The sequence below is a fragment of the Tyto alba genome, unplaced genomic scaffold, assembly GCF_018691265.1.
Source record: "Tyto alba isolate M040663 unplaced genomic scaffold, T.alba_DEE_v4.0 Super-Scaffold_40, whole genome shotgun sequence".
NCBI classification, from domain to species: domain Eukaryota; kingdom Metazoa; phylum Chordata; class Aves; order Strigiformes; family Tytonidae; genus Tyto; species Tyto alba.
The window spans coordinates 20,871,879-20,894,038 of record NW_024881316.1 but is presented as its reverse complement, the minus strand read 5'-3'; the positions used below and the strand labels follow the sequence as shown (position 1 = coordinate 20,894,038).

At 33.8% G+C, this 22,160-nt stretch overlaps 1 protein-coding gene across 1 annotated transcript in view; it reads right to left on the bottom strand.

Moving 5' to 3' along the window:
- Positions 1 to 22,160, bottom strand: part of EYS (eyes shut homolog) — a 1,055,438-nt gene that overhangs the window by 1,022,978 nt on the left and 10,300 nt on the right. The window contains exon 2 of the mRNA XM_033002767.2: positions 8,080 to 8,161. The gene's annotated coding sequence lies outside the window, so the exon portion shown is untranslated. The remainder of the gene's footprint in view (positions 1 to 8,079; positions 8,162 to 22,160) is intronic.

Below are 22,160 nucleotides of genomic sequence, written 5' to 3'. Positions count from 1 at the left end.
GATATTTGGTTTTTTTTTTCCAGTTATTGTTATTTGCAATACATTACAAGGTTCTTTTAAAGAATTAGGATGCAGTATAAAAATAAAATTAATTTTGATAAAATATTTAATTTACAATATTTAATGCTACTATAGTTCAACTGTCTTCAGGGAATCAGATAAATAATACATGTGTTGCATTAATAGGTTTATTATACCTTCTATAGACAAGCAAGTTTATGAAAACAGTGAAGTAGACACAGAAAAACAAGCTTCCACTTTTAACATTAAACTGGAACTTGTTTAAAAACTCTTTTTTTAGTTCCTAAATCTAGCTAGCATAACAATGGATAAATTTTAGTATTTGATCTACTTTAAAGAAACTCAGTTCAAGGTAATATTTTGACTGCACATTTACATTCTGATCAAAATGTTTAAGGGCATCATAAATCAATTTCTATATTTTCACCATCAACTGTAGCTTTTTTGATGCAAACAACTGCAGTTATAGAATTTATGTATGTAACTGTTTTGATTCACTGATCATATATTTGTATAAATAAAACTAAATATAGATACCTTTTAATAAAACATATTCAATTAGTATTAAAAATATAAAATGCCATTAAGTTACATTTGGATTTCAAAACATTGCATATGATAATTCTCCAAGCTGTCCTTTGCTTCAGAATAGCTATGACTAATTTTATAGTGTAGTATAATAACACTGTATAAAAGGAAAGTGTGCAGAATATTGAGCACATCTGAGATTTGCTTCTCATCAGCAAGAACCAAGGAGACCAAGGGCGCAATTCAAGTGCCCACATGCAGGCATTAGTGCCCTTTGAGAAAACCTGAGTTATCAGAGACATCTATATTGTATTCACAGATAGATCACAGACCTATTAACCCTTCTGGATTTGCAGCTAGAGGCCAAGCAGGCAACCCTAGGACATCTCAAAGGACACCAGGAGTCTACATGTTGGCAACTGAAAAATTACATTGCTTACTTGACTATAGGAGCAGTCTGGTAAAGAGAAAGGGGGAAAAAATAAATTATGGTACATAGAGTTAGTCAAGTGTGTTCAGTGATGAATTTGTCATACTCTGTGTATCTAGAAAGTGAGAAGATTACATTTTATACAGAAACATCCTGTTTTGTGGCCACAGAAAGATCTGGTAATATTGCACTTGTACTCCTGGAAGAGCAAGAACCTCCATTAGAATCTAGGCTGCCTTAGATGGAGGTATTAAAGCAGACTGGGATTGTTTCTTTTTCCATGCATCTGACAGTCTATTAGGCAACTGAATAAACCAGAGTCCCTGGAAGGATGCAATAGCTGTCAAAGAACTATGAAATAGCACTGAGTGTCTGGACACACTGAATCTCATAATGCAGGATGCCTTTTTATGCTGTATCTAGAACTAGATCTGTCAGCACTGGTCTTCAAGCAGAGGTGCACATAACATGGACAATGCAGACCAAAGCGATAAATGAGGAGCAAAGTGAATGCTGCAGGCATATTAGATAAAGGCATTCATTCGTCACCATCTGGTCTAACTGATTTGCATACATGAAGACTAGCAAAGTAAAGGATGCCTTTTTGTCTTTTATCTTTCCTTGTATTAGCTTTCTAGGGTAGAAGAGGATATTATAAAGAATGATAGATAAGTTTCCCTCTCTTCCTTTACTCCTTGTTTGAGATAATTTTACCAGTTTGGCATAATTTTACAATACTTTGCTCCAATTTAAAAGCGAATAGAAAATTATAAATCAAAAATATTGCCTGTATTCCCTACTACTGTTTAAAATTTTTAAGAGAAAATCAATGTGTTATGTAAAACTTGAAAATTAGAAAATAATTTAATTGACTTGTACAAATAAATGTTCTCAGGAAAACTTTAGCGCTAACAGTTCCATCTTTAGAAGCAAGGTCAGGCTTTGCAGGAAGCTTACAGTGCTTTCGTTTGTATATGCAGGGAGAAGACATGAAAGGGTAAAGCTTAGTTAGAGTTGAAACTGGCCAGCATTGTGTCAGACAAGAAATACATTTTTAAGTATATTAATAGCAAGAGGAGAGCTAAAGAAAGCATTAGACTTGTTGAAGGTGATCATCTGACTAATAGGGATGAAGAAAAAGTAGTCATTTCATGCTTTTTTTGCCTCAGTCAGATGTTGGGCTATCCAGTTCTCTGAGTCAGAGGACCACGAGTGAAGGAACAACTTTCCATTTGTGGACACTGAAGGGACTGGCTGCATCAGCTGAATGTTCACAAGTCCATGGGGCCTGATGACATTTATCTCAGAGTTCTGAAGGAGCTGGCAGATGTTACAGCAGGAACCCTCTTGATCATCTACCAAAGGTTTTGGGAGTCTGGGAAGGTCCCAGCTGACTGGAAGTTAGTCCATGTTATTCCAATCTACAAGAAGGGTGTGAGGGAAGACCCAGGAAACTACAGACATGTTAGTCTAACCTCAGTTTCTGAAAAAAATATGTAGAAGATTATAGTGAGTACTACTGAAAGGCATTTAAAGAATAGTGCAATCATCAGGTACAATGAGCATGGATTCAGAAAGGGCAAGTCCTGTTTAACTAATTTGGTATCTTTCTATGATAAGGTCACCTGCCTCATGGATGAAGGGAAGGGATGAAGTAGATGTCATTTTTTTGGACTTAGTAAGTCTTTTGATATTGTCCCTCACAACATCCTTCTGGACAAGTTGAATGGGTTCAGGGCATGCTGTGTGAAGAACTGTCTGAAGGGCAGAGCTCAAAGGGTTGTAGTGAATGGGGCTACATCTGGCAGGTGACTGATCACTAGTGATGTTCCTCAGGGTCCAATTCTAGGGCCAGTGCTGTTCAATATATTTATCAATGATCTGGATGCAGGAATTCAATGCACCATTAGCAAGTCTGATGATGATACCAAATGGGGAGGTGCTGTTGGTTCTCTTGAGGGACAGGTGGCCTTTCAGAGGGATCTAGATAGATTAGAGCATTGAGATATGATGAATGAGATGAAATTTTACAAGACCAAATGCTGAATTCTGCAGCAGAGATGGAGTAACACTGGGCACAAGTATAAATGGGGAGAGGAGTGTCTGGTGAGCAGTTCTACAGAAAGGGATGGGGGGAGCTGCTGGACAGCAGGCTCAATGTGAGCCAGCGGTGTGCCCTGGCAGCCAAGAGGGCAAACTGCATCCCGGGGTGCACCAAACATGGCATAAGCAGCTGGGAAAAAGCGGTCATTATCCGGCTGTATGCAGCATTGGTGTGGCCTCAGCCTGAGTACTGTGTGCAGTTCTGGGCATGACAGTTTAAGAAGGATGTGAAGGTCCTGGAATGTGTTCAGTGGAGGGCAAAAAAGCTGGTGAAAGGGCTGGAAGGGATGTCCTGTGAGGAGTGGCTAAGGACTCTGGGCTTGTCTAGTTTGGAGAAAAGGAGGCTGAGGGGAGACCTCATTGCTCTCTTCAACTTCCTGAGGAGAGTAAAGTGGACAGGGAGGTGCTGATATCTTCTTCCTGCTATCCAGTGATAGGACACATGGGTATGGTTCAAAGTTACATGAGGGGAGGTTTAGATTAGACATTAGGAAGTATTTCTTTAACGACTGGGTTTTCAAACACTTGAACAAGCTTCCTAGAGAGGTGCTTGATGCCCCAAGCCTGTCAATGTTGAGGCATTTGGAAAATGTCCTCAATTATATGCTTTAACTTTTGGTTAGCTCTGAAGTGATCAGGCTATTGGACTAGGTGACTGCTGTAAGTCCCTTCCAACTGAACTATTATATTCTGTTCTGTTCTATTCTATTATAGAAAAGGAATGTCAGTTTTCTAGCTCAGCAAAAACTGAATGGAGTTCTGTGAGAATAAGAAAAGGTACCACTCTATCAAAGAGCCTCTTTTTCCCAAAAACTTTTAAAAGCCTGCTGCAAAGTACACAATTTTTGAACAAGGCCTAAAAGGTTAGCAGAATAAAAATTGCTGATTTTTAATGAAAATCATTGCTAACTGTTTGATCTCCATATATTTCCGCATATTTACTTAAGTAAACCTGAATGCTTTTATCTAAGAAAAAAAGCCTCAAGACCTACCTCTTGACACTTTGATTGAAAAAGCCCGAATTATTGGCTCACCACACAAAACATCCTGTTAGCACTACAGAGCTACTAGCAGTACTCACTTCCAGAAAGTAGAATTCTCCAAAACATGATTTACTCTCTACTGCTTAGATCTGGATATATAACTTAAGATATCTCTATGTTTTCATCCCCATACACTTTCTTCATTATGTAGCTCGCAAAAAGAACATCAACAAGCATTGTACATTTTCTTGAGTTTATCTTTCATTATTTACCTTTACTATACAATGCAGTGAAAATACTTTCCTGTGATAAAATCTTAAAACTGAAACTATTATTTTTAGTTTACCTGATTAATTTTAGCATGCAAATTACTATCTAAAAATACAGCTATATTGTTAAGAATATATTTTGAATATATTTAATCAGGACAATCTCAGAAATATGTTGATATATTGTTATTCAGTTATTATCATTACAGTTCAAATAAATGGGAAAGCAGATACTCATTCCCTTAAGAAAAAAAAAATCACATATATGTTGTCTTGGAAATATGTATGCCCATTTTTCCTGTAGTTTAAATCTTGGAACTAATGGTGAAGTCTTCATTCTGCCTATATTTACTATGTTTCTTTTATGCTTCCACAGGTTTTGATGAGGAAAATGAGGATGCATACACTTCATTTGTGGATGTTTCTGGACATGAGTTTAATTGTTGACAAGAACACTGTTATATCTTTGATTTACAAAGTTTTGAAGAAAGCATAGGTATTTTCAAGCAACATTGGGAACAGGAAGATTCATTTGTCCTGATAGTTCATCTGCACAAGTGTATGGCCTGAACAAATATAGGAGTATACATATATAATTATATACTGAAAATATAGGACAAACAATTTAAGGACTGAATATATAGTACATTTCTTTTTCAGGTGTAGTTGTGTGTTTCAACTTAAAAGACATATTTATATATGTGTGTCTATGTATATCTACATATAAACTGGAATTTTTAATAGCCTCATCTTTTTAGCTACATTCTGAACTTCAATAAATTGTAAGCTGGGAAGGTTCACATCTACATGTTGAAGAAAAACTATTTGAAGAATCCATTCATATGAGAGGCTTTAATTTTGCAGTTTGTTTTTTCAAGTGGCATTTGATTAAAAGTTATGAAAATATTTAAATTTTCATATGTAGAAATAAAATTTTTGTTTTGAAACTACAAAATATTTTCTGTCATATTAATACAGTACACATCAAGCAAGTAAGTAATAGTGTCCTTTAGGTCATGCATCATATTTAATCCTTTAGTAGAAGTTATCTTAGTAATCTTCAGTAGAAGTAGACCTCATACAAGGCAATTACTAAGATATAAAACTGTTTAAGTCAGTGATTCCGATATTTAATGTTAATCTCATATATAATCAACTTTGGGAATATCTAATGTTACTGAGTTATCTTTTTTTTTTTTTTTTGACAAAAAAGATATACAAAACACAAACACAGTGGTTAAAGGAGGAAAAGTGTGTTCATACTTACTTTAAACAATATAATAAATATTGGATACTTTTTATATTAGAAAAAAATACTAGTTGCTTAAAAGTATACATTTGTTTAGACAGGCTAAAAATTAATGTTTTCCATTGCAATTTCCCCACTTTATATGCTCCTTTCCAGACTGTAATATATATTTTGTTATTAAGAATCCTAGCAATGCTCTTAAAACAGAAGGAAATTATTAACAGTGTTGAAGAATAACGAGACTTATACTTCTTTGTGGGGAGATCAATGGTTTCAGAATTTTTTATTCCACATAATTTTTTCCACACACCTTAACCTGTTTTAAATCAAGTTAAGAATTACACTGAAAACCAACCAAGACGTCTTATATTCCAGAAGAAAAAAGTTTGAATAAGATTTTTATCTCATTTATGACAGCTGATGACCTCAGCTAGGCCATAGATCTCATTAGATATTTTATGCTTGTGAATGGAATATTACGAACTGAAATACAGAAGAAATTTCAATATTTGAAAATATTGAAATATTAAAACTTTTTATGCTTAAATGAACACTAGTTTCCATAGCATGCTACCTTTTCTGATAATACTATTTTATATTGTACATTAGAATAAGATGGTTCTAATTTATAGGAGGGATGGAAAGTTTGTGCCTTTAGTAGGTGCAAAGAAAATAAAAATAACCAAGTATAATTTCAGAGTACACTTATGTAAAAATATCTTTGCTTACAATAAGGCCTTAATCAAATATTTATTAGGTTACCATGCTTTCAGTGTATGTTCCCTGATTTTTATCAAACAATTTTATTGGATTAAATATTTTATGAATAATACATTTGCATTAAAAATTAATAAAATCATTCATGCACTTATGTAATTGCTTTCAATAACTTCAAGTAAGTTCTCTAATCATGATTAATACTGATTAAGCAAAGTTTTTGTTATGGTCTGATTATATGCAAAAGTTTAAAAAAATTGATTTGATTTTGCAAAACACAGTCCTCCATAATGCACAGCATTTTTATTCTTCTTGTTATTTTCTGGGCTATACTTTTTATCTTTGGAATAGAAGATAAATTCTGTTAAAAAAAAAAATACTGAAATGGAAAAAAAAAAAGTCAACACAAAAAATTCACCCCCTGCCCAACATGTCATCATATCTGTATCTGTTCATTTACAAATATAATTCAATTATTCAACTTCTTTGTGGTTATACTAACGTTACATTACATTACTAATTAAATGTTGCATTGATCTTTGCTTAAGGCAAATACTGAAAGTTTATGAACACTATATTCATACCAGATAACACATATGTACATAGATACTAAAGGTTGGTTGGGAATTTCACATGAAATATTTTCCACCTTGGTTAGGAAATACAAGAAATTAGAATTTTTCTGAAACATTAAAAGCTTCGGATGTTTTTCTTCAGAGTGCTTTAGATAAATGCAAATGTTATGGGCAATATGCAGCAGATCTGTTTACCAACACAGAAGTAGTAGAAAATGTCATTTTATATGCTAAACTTTTCTAACAGGTAGGTCCCTAGATTATTTGTAATGAGTGACTTTTTATTTCTCTGTCACTTCTAATAAGCTGAAGGCATTGGATTTATTTTGTCTATTGTCTACTTTAATTTTGTTTTATCTACTTTTAAGTCTTTGAATCATATTATTTCACTGTTATAAAAATTAACAGTTTCCAAGTTTCGTCATTATTTGTAGAAAGAAAATAAAGATGACAACCTTCTTTGTGAAAGCTCTTTGAAATCTCAGATCTCAAAATAACAGCGGAAGTATTATATTACCAGTATAACATATACTTGTGTACATTCTATTGTTTATAGCAAAATAATCTGGTTTATCTAGGAATCTGTTGGAATCACAATTGCATGGACAATTATTTTTTTTTCTTCAGAATTAGTAAATTTCTTCTTTTGCAGGTGATCAGAAATTATGATAATTTCTATTCTCTCATCTTGTATGGTAATACTGTTTTCTGTAAGGCATGACAATGCTAATGATATTATAAAAGGAAAAAGACCTACATTTTGTTTTTATTTCAGATGTTTTCATGGTATAGTATCAAAATATACATATTACAGAACACTTCCTTCAAGCACTGCTTCAGACACTGAAGTTATTTCTTTATTATTTTTATACAGACACCTACACTACAAAACCATATATTATGGTCCTAATACACATATATGTCAGACTGAATAGTCATATGTGTAATGCCAGCAACCTCATTCGACAGCTGTGAGTTTAATATCCCACAAACGACAGTGACTTTAGAAGTGACAATATACTATTAATTAGCACAACATGCTTCTATTTCTAGAATTCAGGGAATTTAAATTTAAATTTATGAAGATGAGAGGTTACTGAATACTCTAACAGCTAAGGCTGATTTCAAAACAAGTGATCAAATCTACCTTGAAATAATTATTATTTACAGTGACATCACATGTTGTTGTATGTAATGTTCTTACCTGTTCAGAAGTTAGATCTTCATGAATATGAAAGCCACTCTAGTCACAAAATGTTTCAATCAGACATTGTAAAAATCCAAATCTGTGGAAACATTAACAAATGAAAAGTTGTCATCTATATTCTTCTGCACTATACCAGTTAACAGTGAAGAAGCATGCTTGAAAATCTAAGTGTTTGTGTTACAAAGATACTAATTGTTTTATATTAAGAAACCAAGGGTTTGAAAAATGGAAAAAAAGTAATTCTGTAAATGACTACAGACAATGGTACTCCAATATACAACAGAAAAAAAAGAAAAATAATTGTACGAAACATCTTTTACTTTAAATGAGAAGTAATTAGAGTTCTTTTTGTTTCTATTTTTAAGTGTATGGAATGCTTTTTAATTAACAGACTTTATGAATACAATATATTTAACAGATGTAGTTTCTACAGAATCAACTTGTCTCATATTAAAAGTAAATTCTACCATCTGAAATAGAATTGTTCTGTTCTGTACAGCAATTTATCTTGAAAGCAGCTGCACCTCTACAGTCCTTGAGAGAAGAACATCCTCAATATAATAGAAGCAACCATTTCACTTCCTTTTCAAATCAGTTTGATCCCAAACAAGTTAAATAGAATGAGGCAGCCACTCCTTGAATAAGTGAGCATGAAATGTCTCTGTTGTTATTCCAGTCAATGGACATGGCACCAGCAATAACTGTTGTCTTCCAAGCTATTAGTTAAATTCTTAAACAACTCTAGTCACACAGTCAATATTTTGCCTTTTATGTTGTCTGAGGTCTCACTCAGACTGATAGAGAGATGATCCAGTCTGATTGATGAAGGTAAAAATTCACAGGTATTTACATCATAATAGTTCCATGAAGTTTCCAGTCATTAACCAAGGTCCCATCATACCAGACAAAATGAAAAAAACAAAAAAAAAAAACAAAAAAAAACAACAAAAAAAAACAACAAAAAACAAAACAAAAAAAAAAAAACAAAAAAAAAAAAAAACAAAAAAACAAAAAAAACAAACCAAAAAAACAAAACAACAGGCCTTCCCACAAAGAGCTCGTGATCATGTGATCATTTGAACAAGTCACATAAGGATGAACAAAGGTCTGACTTGACTGCCACTATTTTCATCTTATGACTACTTATTTAAAAGGAAGGCAAAATACAATTTGGAAGATGCTTTTCAGGTCCATGTCAAACAGTGGTGGTAAGGAAGGGAATATCATGGTGTCGTATTGCACTTGTTATACCACTATAGCTGGTGTTAATAACAAAGACATGGGAAAGAACCTCTCCATCCTTCCAAATTCTGCATTGAATGACACATATGATGTACTTTCAGATGCTTCATGAGGAGTTACTTGTATTACCAACCTCAAAATATCAAAAATAATAAATTTGGGTTTCACTGCACAAGCTCTGATATAAAATCACACCAATGCAGTCTTTCATCTGAGTCTTTTTTTTTTTTAATTTTTCAGTTTATAATACATGCAAGATTAATGATGTTCCTATGCTTCTTCAACCCACCTCTTCCCAAAATTAAAAAAAAAAAAAAAGAAGCACGCATTTCATTTAACTACATTCCTTTCTTCTTTCCCACTTCCCAGTGAAACTCTTTGAAGTAGTAGTGTTATCTGTGGAAGAATACCCTTACAACAAAAAATAACTCATTGCTCGATCTATAACTTAGTGCACTAATTATATTTAGAATTTGAAAATTGTTATTACTTATACAAATAATTGTCACAAATTCTAATTTTCAAAAATATTTTTCTGATATTCACAATGACATCAATATCCATGCTGATTACTATAATCATTCACTGTAATAGGCCACAAAAACTGCTGTAATTCAAAGTAGCTCATTTGTAGACATCAAAATTTACCCATAATATCTTTCCTTTCCACCTCTGCTACATTTGAGTTTTTTCCCTGAATGAAACCCAGAAACACTTAGCTCTCTTCATCACCTGACAATGAGATATTGCTTTTTCCATTGAGTCAGATTACATGGTAAAGAGGAAATCTGAGCTGGCTGCCAAGAGGAATTTTTTGTGGTGGGTTCTGAGGTCAGATCTCTCCTGCTGAACTGTGCTTCACAAATTCCAGAAAAGGAGAAATTTCTCACACTTTTATAAATTTTATATGTGTGTCCTCAGTATTTTGGGCTATGAAGTCAAGGTGGAGGAATTAGGTAAGAAGATCAAGAGAGCTGCAACTGTACAAGAGATTCTATGAAACAAAAGTTGAAATAAGAGTAATATCTACAGATACTGAGTGCTAAAATCCATGGTACACATTCTGATTCTATTTAAGCAACCCAGCTTTGACAAGTGCATTGTGTAATTCATTGTCACCTGATTTATTGTTTCATTTTTTGTTTACTTTTAACATGCAATGATACATTAACATACTATTGTAATAACTTATGTATAGGAACGAATATGTTCAGCCTTAAAGAAAAGATATCTAAAACAATGGACTGTTATTCAACAGCTCCAATCTTAATATCTCTGTCTGCTTTACAAATGTTCTCTAATTAAACTTCATCTACACCCAGGTAAAGTCTTTCTTCATGACAATGTATCATCTAATGTGCAAATACGTATTCTGTACATAAACTCCCCAATTCACATATAACTCTTGTAATTGAAATTTTGGCATTGTATTCTTTATACAGTGTTTTAAGAAGAAAGCCGCAACAGTAACTAGAAGAGATAATTTGTGTCTATTAAAACCTTGAGATTACTCTCAAATACACAGTAATTAGAGTATGAGTAGCCTCTTTATTTGCCTGTGTGACAAGACCCTCTCTCATCAGTGGCTTTGGAAGCTTTTTAGTTTTTTCTCAGCATTTTTATGCGACACATCAGATGTCCTAACCTTACAGGGTTTTTTCACTTAAGTAACCAGTCAATACTAATCAGAAGTCATCAGTAGATCTGTACCATAATACTATATTAAATACATGAGATATTGCATAAAGCATCTCTAATATAATTTGTTAACATACAGATATTTGCTTGTTTCTATTTTAAAAATAAACCTTTTTTCTTTTTTAAAAGAAAAGTCCCACATGTTTTTTTACCAGATTTATCTATGGTTGAAGCACACTGTTTTAAATTCAGAGTGTGTACCATGATTTAAGAACAGAAGTAACCTATTGACCTCATTGAGAATTATAATCTTGCATGGATTTAGTACTACATTTTACTGGGGAAAGAATAAACTAGACTTATTTGTAGAGTTGCACTGTTAATGGCTTATGATTAGTTTAGTGACTTCAGCTGATTTTCATTAGTTAGTTTGTAAAATAAGAGGGATAAAGAGTCTTCTACATAATTTTCTATGTATTCAGTAAAATAATTCAAGAAAAATTAAGAAGATGGAGAAGTGACTTGGTACTACTAAATGAGTATTTGGGAGAATAGATTCCTTATTTAAATGCCATTTAAAAATATTTTACTCAAAATTATTAGAAAAAGGTGAAGAACAATTACTATTAGCCAGCCAGAAACATCTTGAGCACTTGAGCTTAGGTTCATTGACTGATCGTGAAAAAAAGTCAGATAAAACTGTGATAGTAGCTTCGAAGTACTATATATAGGCAAAATAATCCTAACTCTATGTACAGAGTGATGTGCTATGAATTATCTGTTCCCACTTGGGAAAAAAGATTGTGGAATCATCTCAAACAGCTCTTTGAAAATAGCAGCCTATTGTTCACTGTGGTCCAGAAGGTCAACAGAATATTAGGTATCATTAGAAAAATAATTAAGAACAAAATAGGAATCTTTATTTTGCCACTGTTTAAATACTTAATATAGTCTTCAATGCTGTATCAATTCTCTTGTAACCTTTTTCAAGTGGATTCATCAGGACTAAAAAGTGAAGAGAAAGCATTAATAACATTCAGAGGTGTAAGAAGACTCCCATATAAGGACAGACAAATCAGAGGAGGACTGCTTGCTTTAAAAAAGAGATATCTAATTGGATCTATGCTATGATAAATATTTGTAATTGTTAATGAATTTAAATCGTAAATAATTGTAAAATTTAACTTGAGTAAATATAGAGTATGTATTCACAGCCTTTCATCTGATATTGATCAAAATGAAAATTCACAAGCTGTATTTAATCTTTTAAACTATATTTTATCTTGGAATGAATATTTTTGGTACAAATATGAAAATACTGAATGTGGATACATTAATATAGATAAACACAGAAGGTACAACATCCTTAAGGATTACTACATAGATGAGAGAAGACAATACATATGGTTAGTCAGAGACATTCAAATCTGATGTGACATAGGTAGTTCCAGTTACAAACTTGAAAATAAAGAATGAAATCCAGGTCACCTTACTAGCAGCTGTCTTGGAGTTTGATGTGATGCCAGTCTCACCATTTGGGAGATAAATGTTGATACAGTCCCCATCATTACAAAGATTAAAATATTAAGAGGAAGTTGAAGATGTTCTTCCTCTTCTCTGACAGATGGACTCCATCAGCTCCCAGTAGACCAGGTGTCTCGAAGTGAATCCCATGGTCTAAGTATCTGAACTCTTGGCTGTTGTACCAGTCCCATAACCATGTTGATTTGCCACATTCTACTCACCCTTTCAAACCCCTTCCCTTTGTCTGGGAGGACTGATGAAAGAACTACCTGTGCTCCAGATTCCATTACCATCACTCCCAGGTCACTGTAATCCTTCTTGATACTCCTCAGTTTGCTGCTGGATGTATCACTGGTGCCCACATGAAACAGCAGCTCGTACGAGGCTTGCTACTCTCTTGGTGACATTGCTGATATGAGCCTCCACTAAGCAGCACAACTCTCTAGAGTGCCTCAGGTCAGCAGATGGTGCCTCTATACCTCTCAGAAGAGAGTCGCCTACTACTGTCACTTGTTGTCTTTCCTTAGTTGTGCTGGTTCTTATAAGGGGAGACTTTTCTTTGCCTCCTGCAGCTCAGCCACCAGCTGCCAGAACTCCTCCGCCCGGGCTCCCCCTTTGCCGGCAGCTCTGCCGCCCGTCCCTGCCCCGGGAGAAAGGTCTGGGCGCTCCCTGCGGCCTGAGGCCTGCACTGCGGCCTCCCCCTCCCGCAGCCCCGGCTGGGGGGAGGCACCGGCCACCGCCGGGGCAGATGGCGCAGACCCCCGCGCCGGAGCTGCCGCCTCTGCTCTCAGAGGAGTGCCCGCCTTCCTGCCCTCAGCTCTGAAACAGAGCCAATTGCCTTATCAAGGCAATAGTTAAGAAATTGGAAACACTGAGTGCAGTGGTGTCTTCAAAATCCACATCTCACAGGAGTCACACAAAGTTCAGGAATGAAGGTCTCATCCATTCAGGATATAATTGTCTTCTTACTAAAACATTAATGCAAGAAGTGGGAGAATAAAGCTCAGTATCTTACTTTCCTTATGGTCATTCAAATATATATGCTTCTAGAGATTATTTTGCATAAGTAGGTGATGGCTACCATGAGGCTGAGAAATTTGCTTTCCTTCCTGTGAAAGTGAGGCCCTTATACAGTCAGCAAAGCAGCTCCAAGTTCTGGTTCTTGCTCCCAAACCTGTCATATGAATTTTATGCCTAATGCCTAATTAATCAACAGTCCCTTGAGCAAGGACTTCTGTTTTATTTGCAAATCTGACTTTTATACTGAGACTGCTTGATGAGTCATCAGCTCTGGGGATAATAGATAAGACATTTAATATTAATACTGCTTTTTTTCCCTTTTTTTTTTTTTTTTTTCTTATATATATAACACTGTTTTCTATCTGATATTTTTTGCCAAAAAATGAACGTGAAGACATTGACTACAGATCTAATCAAGAGAGAACATTTTTTCAGATTTTGTAAGTGTGGAGAATACCTATTTCCTGGTAAGCAATTTAAAACAATGTAAACAGAGAGCACAAGTGGAAAATGAGTTTACAAGATGGTAGTTTTAAATAATATGTTTGTTCCTCTTCTTTAAAAAATATATTGAAATATATCAGCCTCATGTGCTAGAGACAGAGAAAAGGAGCTGTAGTGTTTTGAAGCTGTAAGGAACTGAAGAAATTGATACTTCAAACATTCATCAACACAGAAAGCCTTAAGGACAAGCTGTGGCCTTTGTGATTAGTCTAAGGAATGCTGCCCAAGGAAGATCGGAGTGTATCAAAGGATACATGGCTTCACTCCCTTGTGGTTGTACTGCCAAGTTTCTCAGATAAGCCTCAAAGGAGGGAATGTGGACTGAGTGAAACCATATGTTCATGTTAAAAGATTAATAAGAGAGATAAATAACCAGTATCAGAATGACCTAAGCAAAAACTGTGGGAAAAAAATAAGAAGGAGGGAGGGCGAGCATGACCACCGACTCATTTGGACAAGGGGGTTGGTACACCCTATTCCCCATCAGTGCATGTGTAGAACTGCTGCTCCACCCTCTCCTCATCTCTCATGGAAAAGAGTTCATGGAATACCTGCCTCTCTTGGTCTAGGATGATAATCAGCTGATAAAGATTAACTTAAAAGTTGACAGAAAACTTTGCTGTGTGTGCACCCACCACCCAAGATAACTGAATCTGAGACAACACTGGAACCTGGGTGGTGAACCAGGCTCCTTTCCTCTCTCTCTTTCTGTCCTTTCCTTTTTTTTTTTTCTTTCCTATAGATTTATCAATAAGAGACCACATTGCTTACTATCCTTTTCCAATTTTAAGTTGTTTCTACCACAAGTAAAACATTTTAACTGGTTGTTTGGTGTCATTTCACCTTAATTTAATCCAAGGGGATCACAGAACCTTTATGACTCCCTGGGGTCCCAGTCTGGGTCACAACAGAAGCCAAGTTCTGAAATTTTTGGTCTACAAACTATTCCCATGAAAAGGAAAGACTATTGGTCAAAGTACAGTCTTATTCAAATACTCATATACTGATCAAGAAACAGTCTAACACCAAAGCAGCTATAGATGTTTAATAATACAGTGTACGATTTCTCAAGCTCAGTCTGAAAGCAATGAAAGATGCTGACATAAGCAAATATCTTAAATAAAATCTTGTTCACTGTTAATTAGATCCCAAATATACAAGGGGCTATACACAGAAAGATTTATCAGAAAGGTAAAGCTTCAAGACTCTTTATTTCCCACTTGTCTGCTATTGTGTGATCAGTATTTCCTCTTTTTAAATTCTTTATATGCAAAATAAACAGCTGAAGACTATACTAGGTATTAAAGGGAACTACTACTTTAACATGAACCTTGTATTAAAAACTATAAGCACAGTGATATTCAACTAAAAGCTATATAATTCCTTGGGAAATAGATAATATGATACTCAGAAACTAGAACACAGAGACAAAAGTAATATCCAGAAGGCTATGTGTAGGAAAATATCTGATGAACATTTCAGATATTCCTGTGGATGGTTTACATACTGAAAAATATCCTGAAAGGACTTGACATACCTTCAAAACATCTAAACACTAGTCAAGCAGATTCTCCAAAGTATGTTGTCAGGGAAATTAAAATATACATACCACCTTTTGGTGAGCATCTTTGAAAACAACTTGGGGCTTCTCAATCCTGAAAAGCATTCAGAAGAGGATTACACAGTAAGAATTTAGATATCGTCTAAATTTTCCTTTCTCAATGCTTACAGAGATTTTAATTGGAAAATAAGGGCTTCCCTTTAAAGTTCATGTTAGAATTATTTTCACTCAAATTAAAGCAAAACAAAACAAATCCCCAAAACCTTTGACTTTTTGCTTCAGTTTTCTGGGAAAGAAAAGGTCACTTCTGAAAATAAGAGATCATTTTAGTCCAGCATTCCAGAAAATAAGAAATTACTGAGTTCCTATTCAAAGATGATATGCTGGTTCACTTCAGGCAGTAGTAAAATGTGATCTCTCTCTACCTGGCTTTCATTTAACAGATTGATGTAAAGAGTTAAGGTACTATGAAGTGAGAGAACTTGATAAAGTAGAAGATGCTCGAAGGTGTTCTTACAAGCTGATTATTATTTAATAATATTGATATCATGATTATTTCAGTTTTCATTCAAAATTTTCTATTGAATTATATTAAATATTATTTGATTATACACTATTCTATACTGCTTAGAACTTCTGTACCTTATCAGCTGATCAGACTTTACTTGAAAAATATTCCCAATAAAGAGAAAATTCCACTTTCTGATTACTGTTTGTGTTACCATTAGATTTTAAATGCAGCTCAAACAAAAGATACTGAGGTAAAGACAAATGTAGGGAAAAGGATAGAGTGTTCAGTAGAATTTTAACAGTATTTATGTTTCTAAAAAATGACTATTATGAACCTTAAAATCATCTCAGTGCTAAACTTCTACAGAATTTAACATATTTTATCCAGATTCAGGTTTTGGTATAAATATTTCAGCTATGGCATGTTCACCACCTTTCTAAGGACACCTAGTGCATCAGCCTATTTTACTATCACATTCAGTCTTTCTCAATACATGAATAAGAGCTTTTCCTTATGTGGACAAGGACAGCTTCATACATTTCCACTGCTCTAGTTATATTACCATGTTATTTTCTTTCTCCTTTCAGCATATAATTTTCAAAGCAAAAATACATTCAGATTGTAAGACATGTAATGTCAATGATCGTGTAATGTTGGTATGTAGTTACTTTAGTTCAAAACTATTACTAAATATTTCAGCTATGTATCGAATATGGACTGAAGCAACATTATGAAGATAAAGTAAAAACAAAACTTCATTCAAATGTGCTAGTTCAAAATTATAGTCGAATAGCACAGTGATTTATCACATGAATGCATAGATGTATATACATACAGAAAGGATTGTATATATTCCTTGAAGTACTCTGCCAATTTTTTAAAGTTTCACCCTATATATTTCACTACAATCAAAACATACTGGATTTTAATTTCAGCTGTCACCAATACCTTATGACATACTATCATGATTCAAGTGTTTAACACACTTATCTAAGCTATAAGTTTTTTTGGCTATATATCCTTACATTTACATACATATGTAAAACCCTAAATATCTACCTAAATCACTTACAACCTATTCACTAATCTCTGTTGACATTATAATTTTGTACTTTCTACTGTTCTTGACATAAATGACATTAAGAAAAAAATTATTATAATGATTTGTCATGTTCCTTGTGCTTTCTGTTCTTTACTAGTATTGCTTCAGTAAGCATCACATAGGGTTAGACTATCCAAACCACCAAAAAAGTTTGGAGTCTGCAAAACTGTGAAAGTTTTCCATATTCCTCTGAACTAAATGGGTCATGCAAATTTTGGTGTCCTGTCTTCTTGACAAAGATTAACAGGAACAGAAGATTGCTTGTTATGAATCCATTTAGTCACAAAAATTGCAACAAGAATACAAAATAGCACAATATTAATCCATTCTCATGAAAATGATGGTAATGAAAATGAGAAATGGCATCAGCTAAATCCATTTTCATTACTCTGTTATGATTGCAATCTTGTAGCTCTCAGATAGTGTGCTGAGTACAGAGATCTCTATTTCAGCTAAAATTTTAATGTCTTTGATGAGCATCTTCTTATCATTACAGACCATTTCATTCTATACTTTGAATTCTTGTTTTAAAAATATTTTAGATCAGTTCTAGTTATCTAAACTTGATGGCATATTTATTAATGGTTCTTAAAAATGGTCCATAGAAAGCAAGGTCATGAAGCTCTGCAGAAACTGTCATTGCATGGCCTGATTAGTGAAAATGCAGAACCACCTATGCTTGTAATGAAGTTATGTAAAAATGCAGAAACATAGTATAAAACTGTAACTGTTCAGATCAAACTGATTTTTCTTTTAAAAAAAGTCTTAGAAAATATTCTACTGAAATGAAATGTATTTTTTGGATTCCAAGTTCTTTAAGATACTCAAATTGTCAACATTTTTAGTAGCATTAGAATTTCTATCACATTTAAGTGACTTGTGATATAAGTTAAAAGATTACTTTATCCCTGTCACATTTCCAATTTTGTTTACATGGAATTATTTTTGTATTTTTTCTGACTAATATAGAAATATTATCTCATTGCTGTAATATTTAACTTTGATTGGTGTGGATTAGGAAGAAACAAATCAATATATGACATTGCTAAAATTAAAATTATTGTTAATTTTTTGTGAATTAACACATAGCAATTTAATATATATGTGGCTTAGTATCCAGAAAGATCACTCAAAATAAAACTCTGAAGAAGCAGATCCTTATTCTAACTGTGCTGTGTATTAACTTTATTTTTTTCACCACCTTGTTTCCTACAATGAGATTGCTTTGACTGTATGAATAATTTTAGTCAAACTTATGTCAACATTTGGTTTCAGAATATAATTACAATAATAATGTAATTATTATTTATAAAAGAACAATTTTAGCAAAATTTAATTATCAATTTGTATGTATGCTCCACTCTTTAATATACTTACACCTAACATATTTTTAGTTCTACACCTCCCTACTTACATTGTTGCAAAGCTTAAACAACTCCCTGTGCTTTGATTTTCCAGGCATCACAGAACCTGATGCCCGGAGAATAGGATTTACCATACTCCATTAATACAGCTCTGTGTTTCAACATAAAAAAACCCGAGTAGGAGTAGCGTAACAGATGCACAGCTAATCTGAGTATTCCAGCAGGAACTTCCACATTCCTATCTTTGTCTTTTTGTATGGGCTTCCTTTGTGTCCATGATCTCTAAGAAATCTCCTGCCTACCATCATAATAAGGTTACTGCAGGACAATCTCTGTAAATGATAAATCCAGGATTTTCAAATTCTTTCTCTGACATTTTTTAAATAGAATGGGCAAAGTGCCTGACTATTAAATTACCTCAGCAAATATCATTTTTGTTTGTGATTATGGATAAATTACAATAAATGTGATTCAAAACCAGGGTAGAGACCTAAGATACTCTCTTTTCACAGTTTCCACCATAACATCAAGACATTTGGTGACCATAAGCTTAATAAAGTGATAAGAACTTTCTGTCTTGGTAGTGCATCACAAGAATTCCTGAGACCAGGAGACACAAAGATGAGGGAACTCTATTGCAACCTATCTATTTCATCTACAGCAACTGGCCAGCAGATTCCTTCTGTATGGTCTATTCACCACAAACTGACCAAAATAAGAATCAACTTAAAAAGAACAACAGTACAGGTCAGTCAAAGACATATGTGGAAAGTTTTCCATCATACATTAAGATCCTAAAAACACACACAACACCTTAAAGCTTTAGCATAAAATTTATTCCGGGAGAAAGATATTTACTTGTGCAGTTGCAGTCTGGATCGATAAATTCTTCTTAATGTCTGTTTCCTATTTTATAAAAAATACTGTATGCAAGCTATATTCTTAAAAGGTAACAACAGTATAATTTGTTGCATTATGTATCCATGTCTGTTAATGTGTCTGAATTTAACTTTTTTTTTTTTTTTAATTATGATAATTTCTGTGCATTATAGGTTAATGTATCACTCAGATTTTTTTATTAGTCTGAGTGCTGTTTGCCTTCTGTAGTTGGAAGCAATGGTAGATTTGCATCAGAACAATATGTGGAAAACCAGGAGAAACACAACTCAGTCTGATTTCACATAATTTATTGGCTATACAATTGCTCAAAGTTCTCATGACAAATAATTTAATGAGAATAAAACCTAGATCATTAATCTACTAATTTCTGAAATATATAAGGGTTAAAAAAATGTTAGAAATACTGACATAGTGAAATTTTGAAATAATCTTGCAATCTTACCTTGTCCCATATGCCTTTTCCTACAATATTAAATCTGCTTTTGGCCCTGAAATACTAATAATATTCAGAAGTGACCCCTTATCTTCAAAACATAGTCACCATTACTCTTTTTTTTCCCCACTACAGTTTTGAAGTTTTAAAGTAAAAGAAAGAAGATAAAGTATATTGATTCAGAACGGTATTAAATAACACCTCTGCTCAGTGCTTTATATCATCCGAGCAATTATCTATTTTTTAAAAGAAAGTTGCTCCATCTTCACTTGAAAAGTAGTTTACGCATTCAGTTGCAGTGACTGTATCAGGCAGGACTAAAATTCTACATAGATTATATAAAGCCCATTTAAAACTTTTATTCAAAAAGACCCTTGAAATATTAGCTAAGTTGGCTTTTGCCTCTCTTTTCTTACCTATGGAGTCTTTGTGCCATGTCTAGCTATCTATCTACTTAATGATGTCAGGATGCTGCCTCATAGGAGCTAGCTGATACAGTTTTCCTAATGAACAAAACGATCTCTCCAGGTAGTGACATCAGACACTGTCTTCAAGGTGATCCAGGCTCTTATGAAGAGTTAGTGACATAAAATTACATATATAGTTTCTTGAAAGTCATATCTAGGGCAGTCTTTGAAGAGAGCTGCTGTAGACAGCAGGGAATCACAGCACTCAAATCTCAGCATAGTTAAAATAGAACTACTGGAACCAAGCAAAAGCTGAGTGGTCTGAACCATCTGAAAATTGGTCCTGAACACCCAGATTCTCTGACTGAACTTCTTTGTGTAGGTTCAATGATTTTTCTAAGGACAGATGTTATATTAAGTAGTAGTGCCCTTCACAAGGTTGCTGTGTCAACTACTTGATAAAGTACCATTCTTCTAAGTTCACTGTGAATTTTAGCACTCAGCTGGTAGCCAGGAGACATGATGGCTCCTGGCTAAAGAATTCACCCGGAAACATATAGGCGTACAAGTACTGTGATGATATGATGGAAAGAGAAAATTAAAAATAGCTAAGTAACTAAATGTAAGGTGTTTTACAGTAGATGGACTGAGTTCTGATACTTCCAAAACCAAACCAAAACAAAAAACAAATCATATATATATATATATATATATATATATATATATATATACACACACACACATATATAAGATTCCAGAAAACCTAGAAACTGGAATAAGTTTAATTCGAGAGCACAAACTCCCTCAATCCTAATAAGGGAAATAATATCTGTATAGAATACGGAAGGCAAGGTATTATGTTTCACTGAAATGGAATTACAAAGTACACTAATTACTTCTCACAGCAATGTTTCTCCCTTAGCAGATATTAAAAAAAAATTTCTATATCAGACATTTCTTTTGACAGTTTGGGGAATTAATCTGTGCATGTGTACATATGATTAATGCTCTCTGATGTAATGAGTTCTTTGCATTGTTTTCCTGCATCTTGGTCATCCATGTTTTCTTAGATCACTGTTTTTTCTATTAGGAAGAAAACGACTGCTAGCTTTGTATCTGACTCTGAATCAGCTGAATAAGCTTTTCTTCATTGGAACAATGAAGCAGGTACAACACAGGCAAAGCCACTGGTATGCAGGTAAGAGAAAGGAGTAACTGTGTTTACATTAAACACCTTTAAAAAGGGACATGGCAAAAATACAAGAACAGAGGGAAAAGGACTTGCTACTTTTTGAGCAAAAGCAATACTTTTCATTGTCATTCTTGCTGAAAGTGTTGGAAATTGGTCACGGGTGTTAAAAAAAAATGATTGCTCAAAGAGAAGACAAGGAGTCAGGTTTATGTTCATCTGGAGTTCTGAAACAGTATAAATACTGCTGGATGCCAAGGAAACTGAAGTTATAGTGATCTACACATATACATGACTGTTTTGGTAGATATGTAAGTTTCTTGAATTGCCTATGAGTTTATATATTTACATATATATGTATACACATATATTTCAGAAAGTCCTCTGCAAAAATCTGTCTACATAATACTGTTGCAATATATCCTTCCTGAAAGGTTAAAACAATATTCCATAAAAGTAAGAATGGTAATGCATGTCTTTCCGACAGCATCATTTAGGTAATGCTCTTAATTTGGGGATATTGTAGATTACTGTTTCAGAGTCTCTCTGCCACAGGGAAAAACTATGCTTTCTGTCTGTTTAACAGCTACTGAAAAGACTGTTCATAAAAATGACAGGCAAATGATGTTTTGTTTCACCACTGATAATACCTCAGAGATTGATAGTCGCTCTCTGCCCTGGAT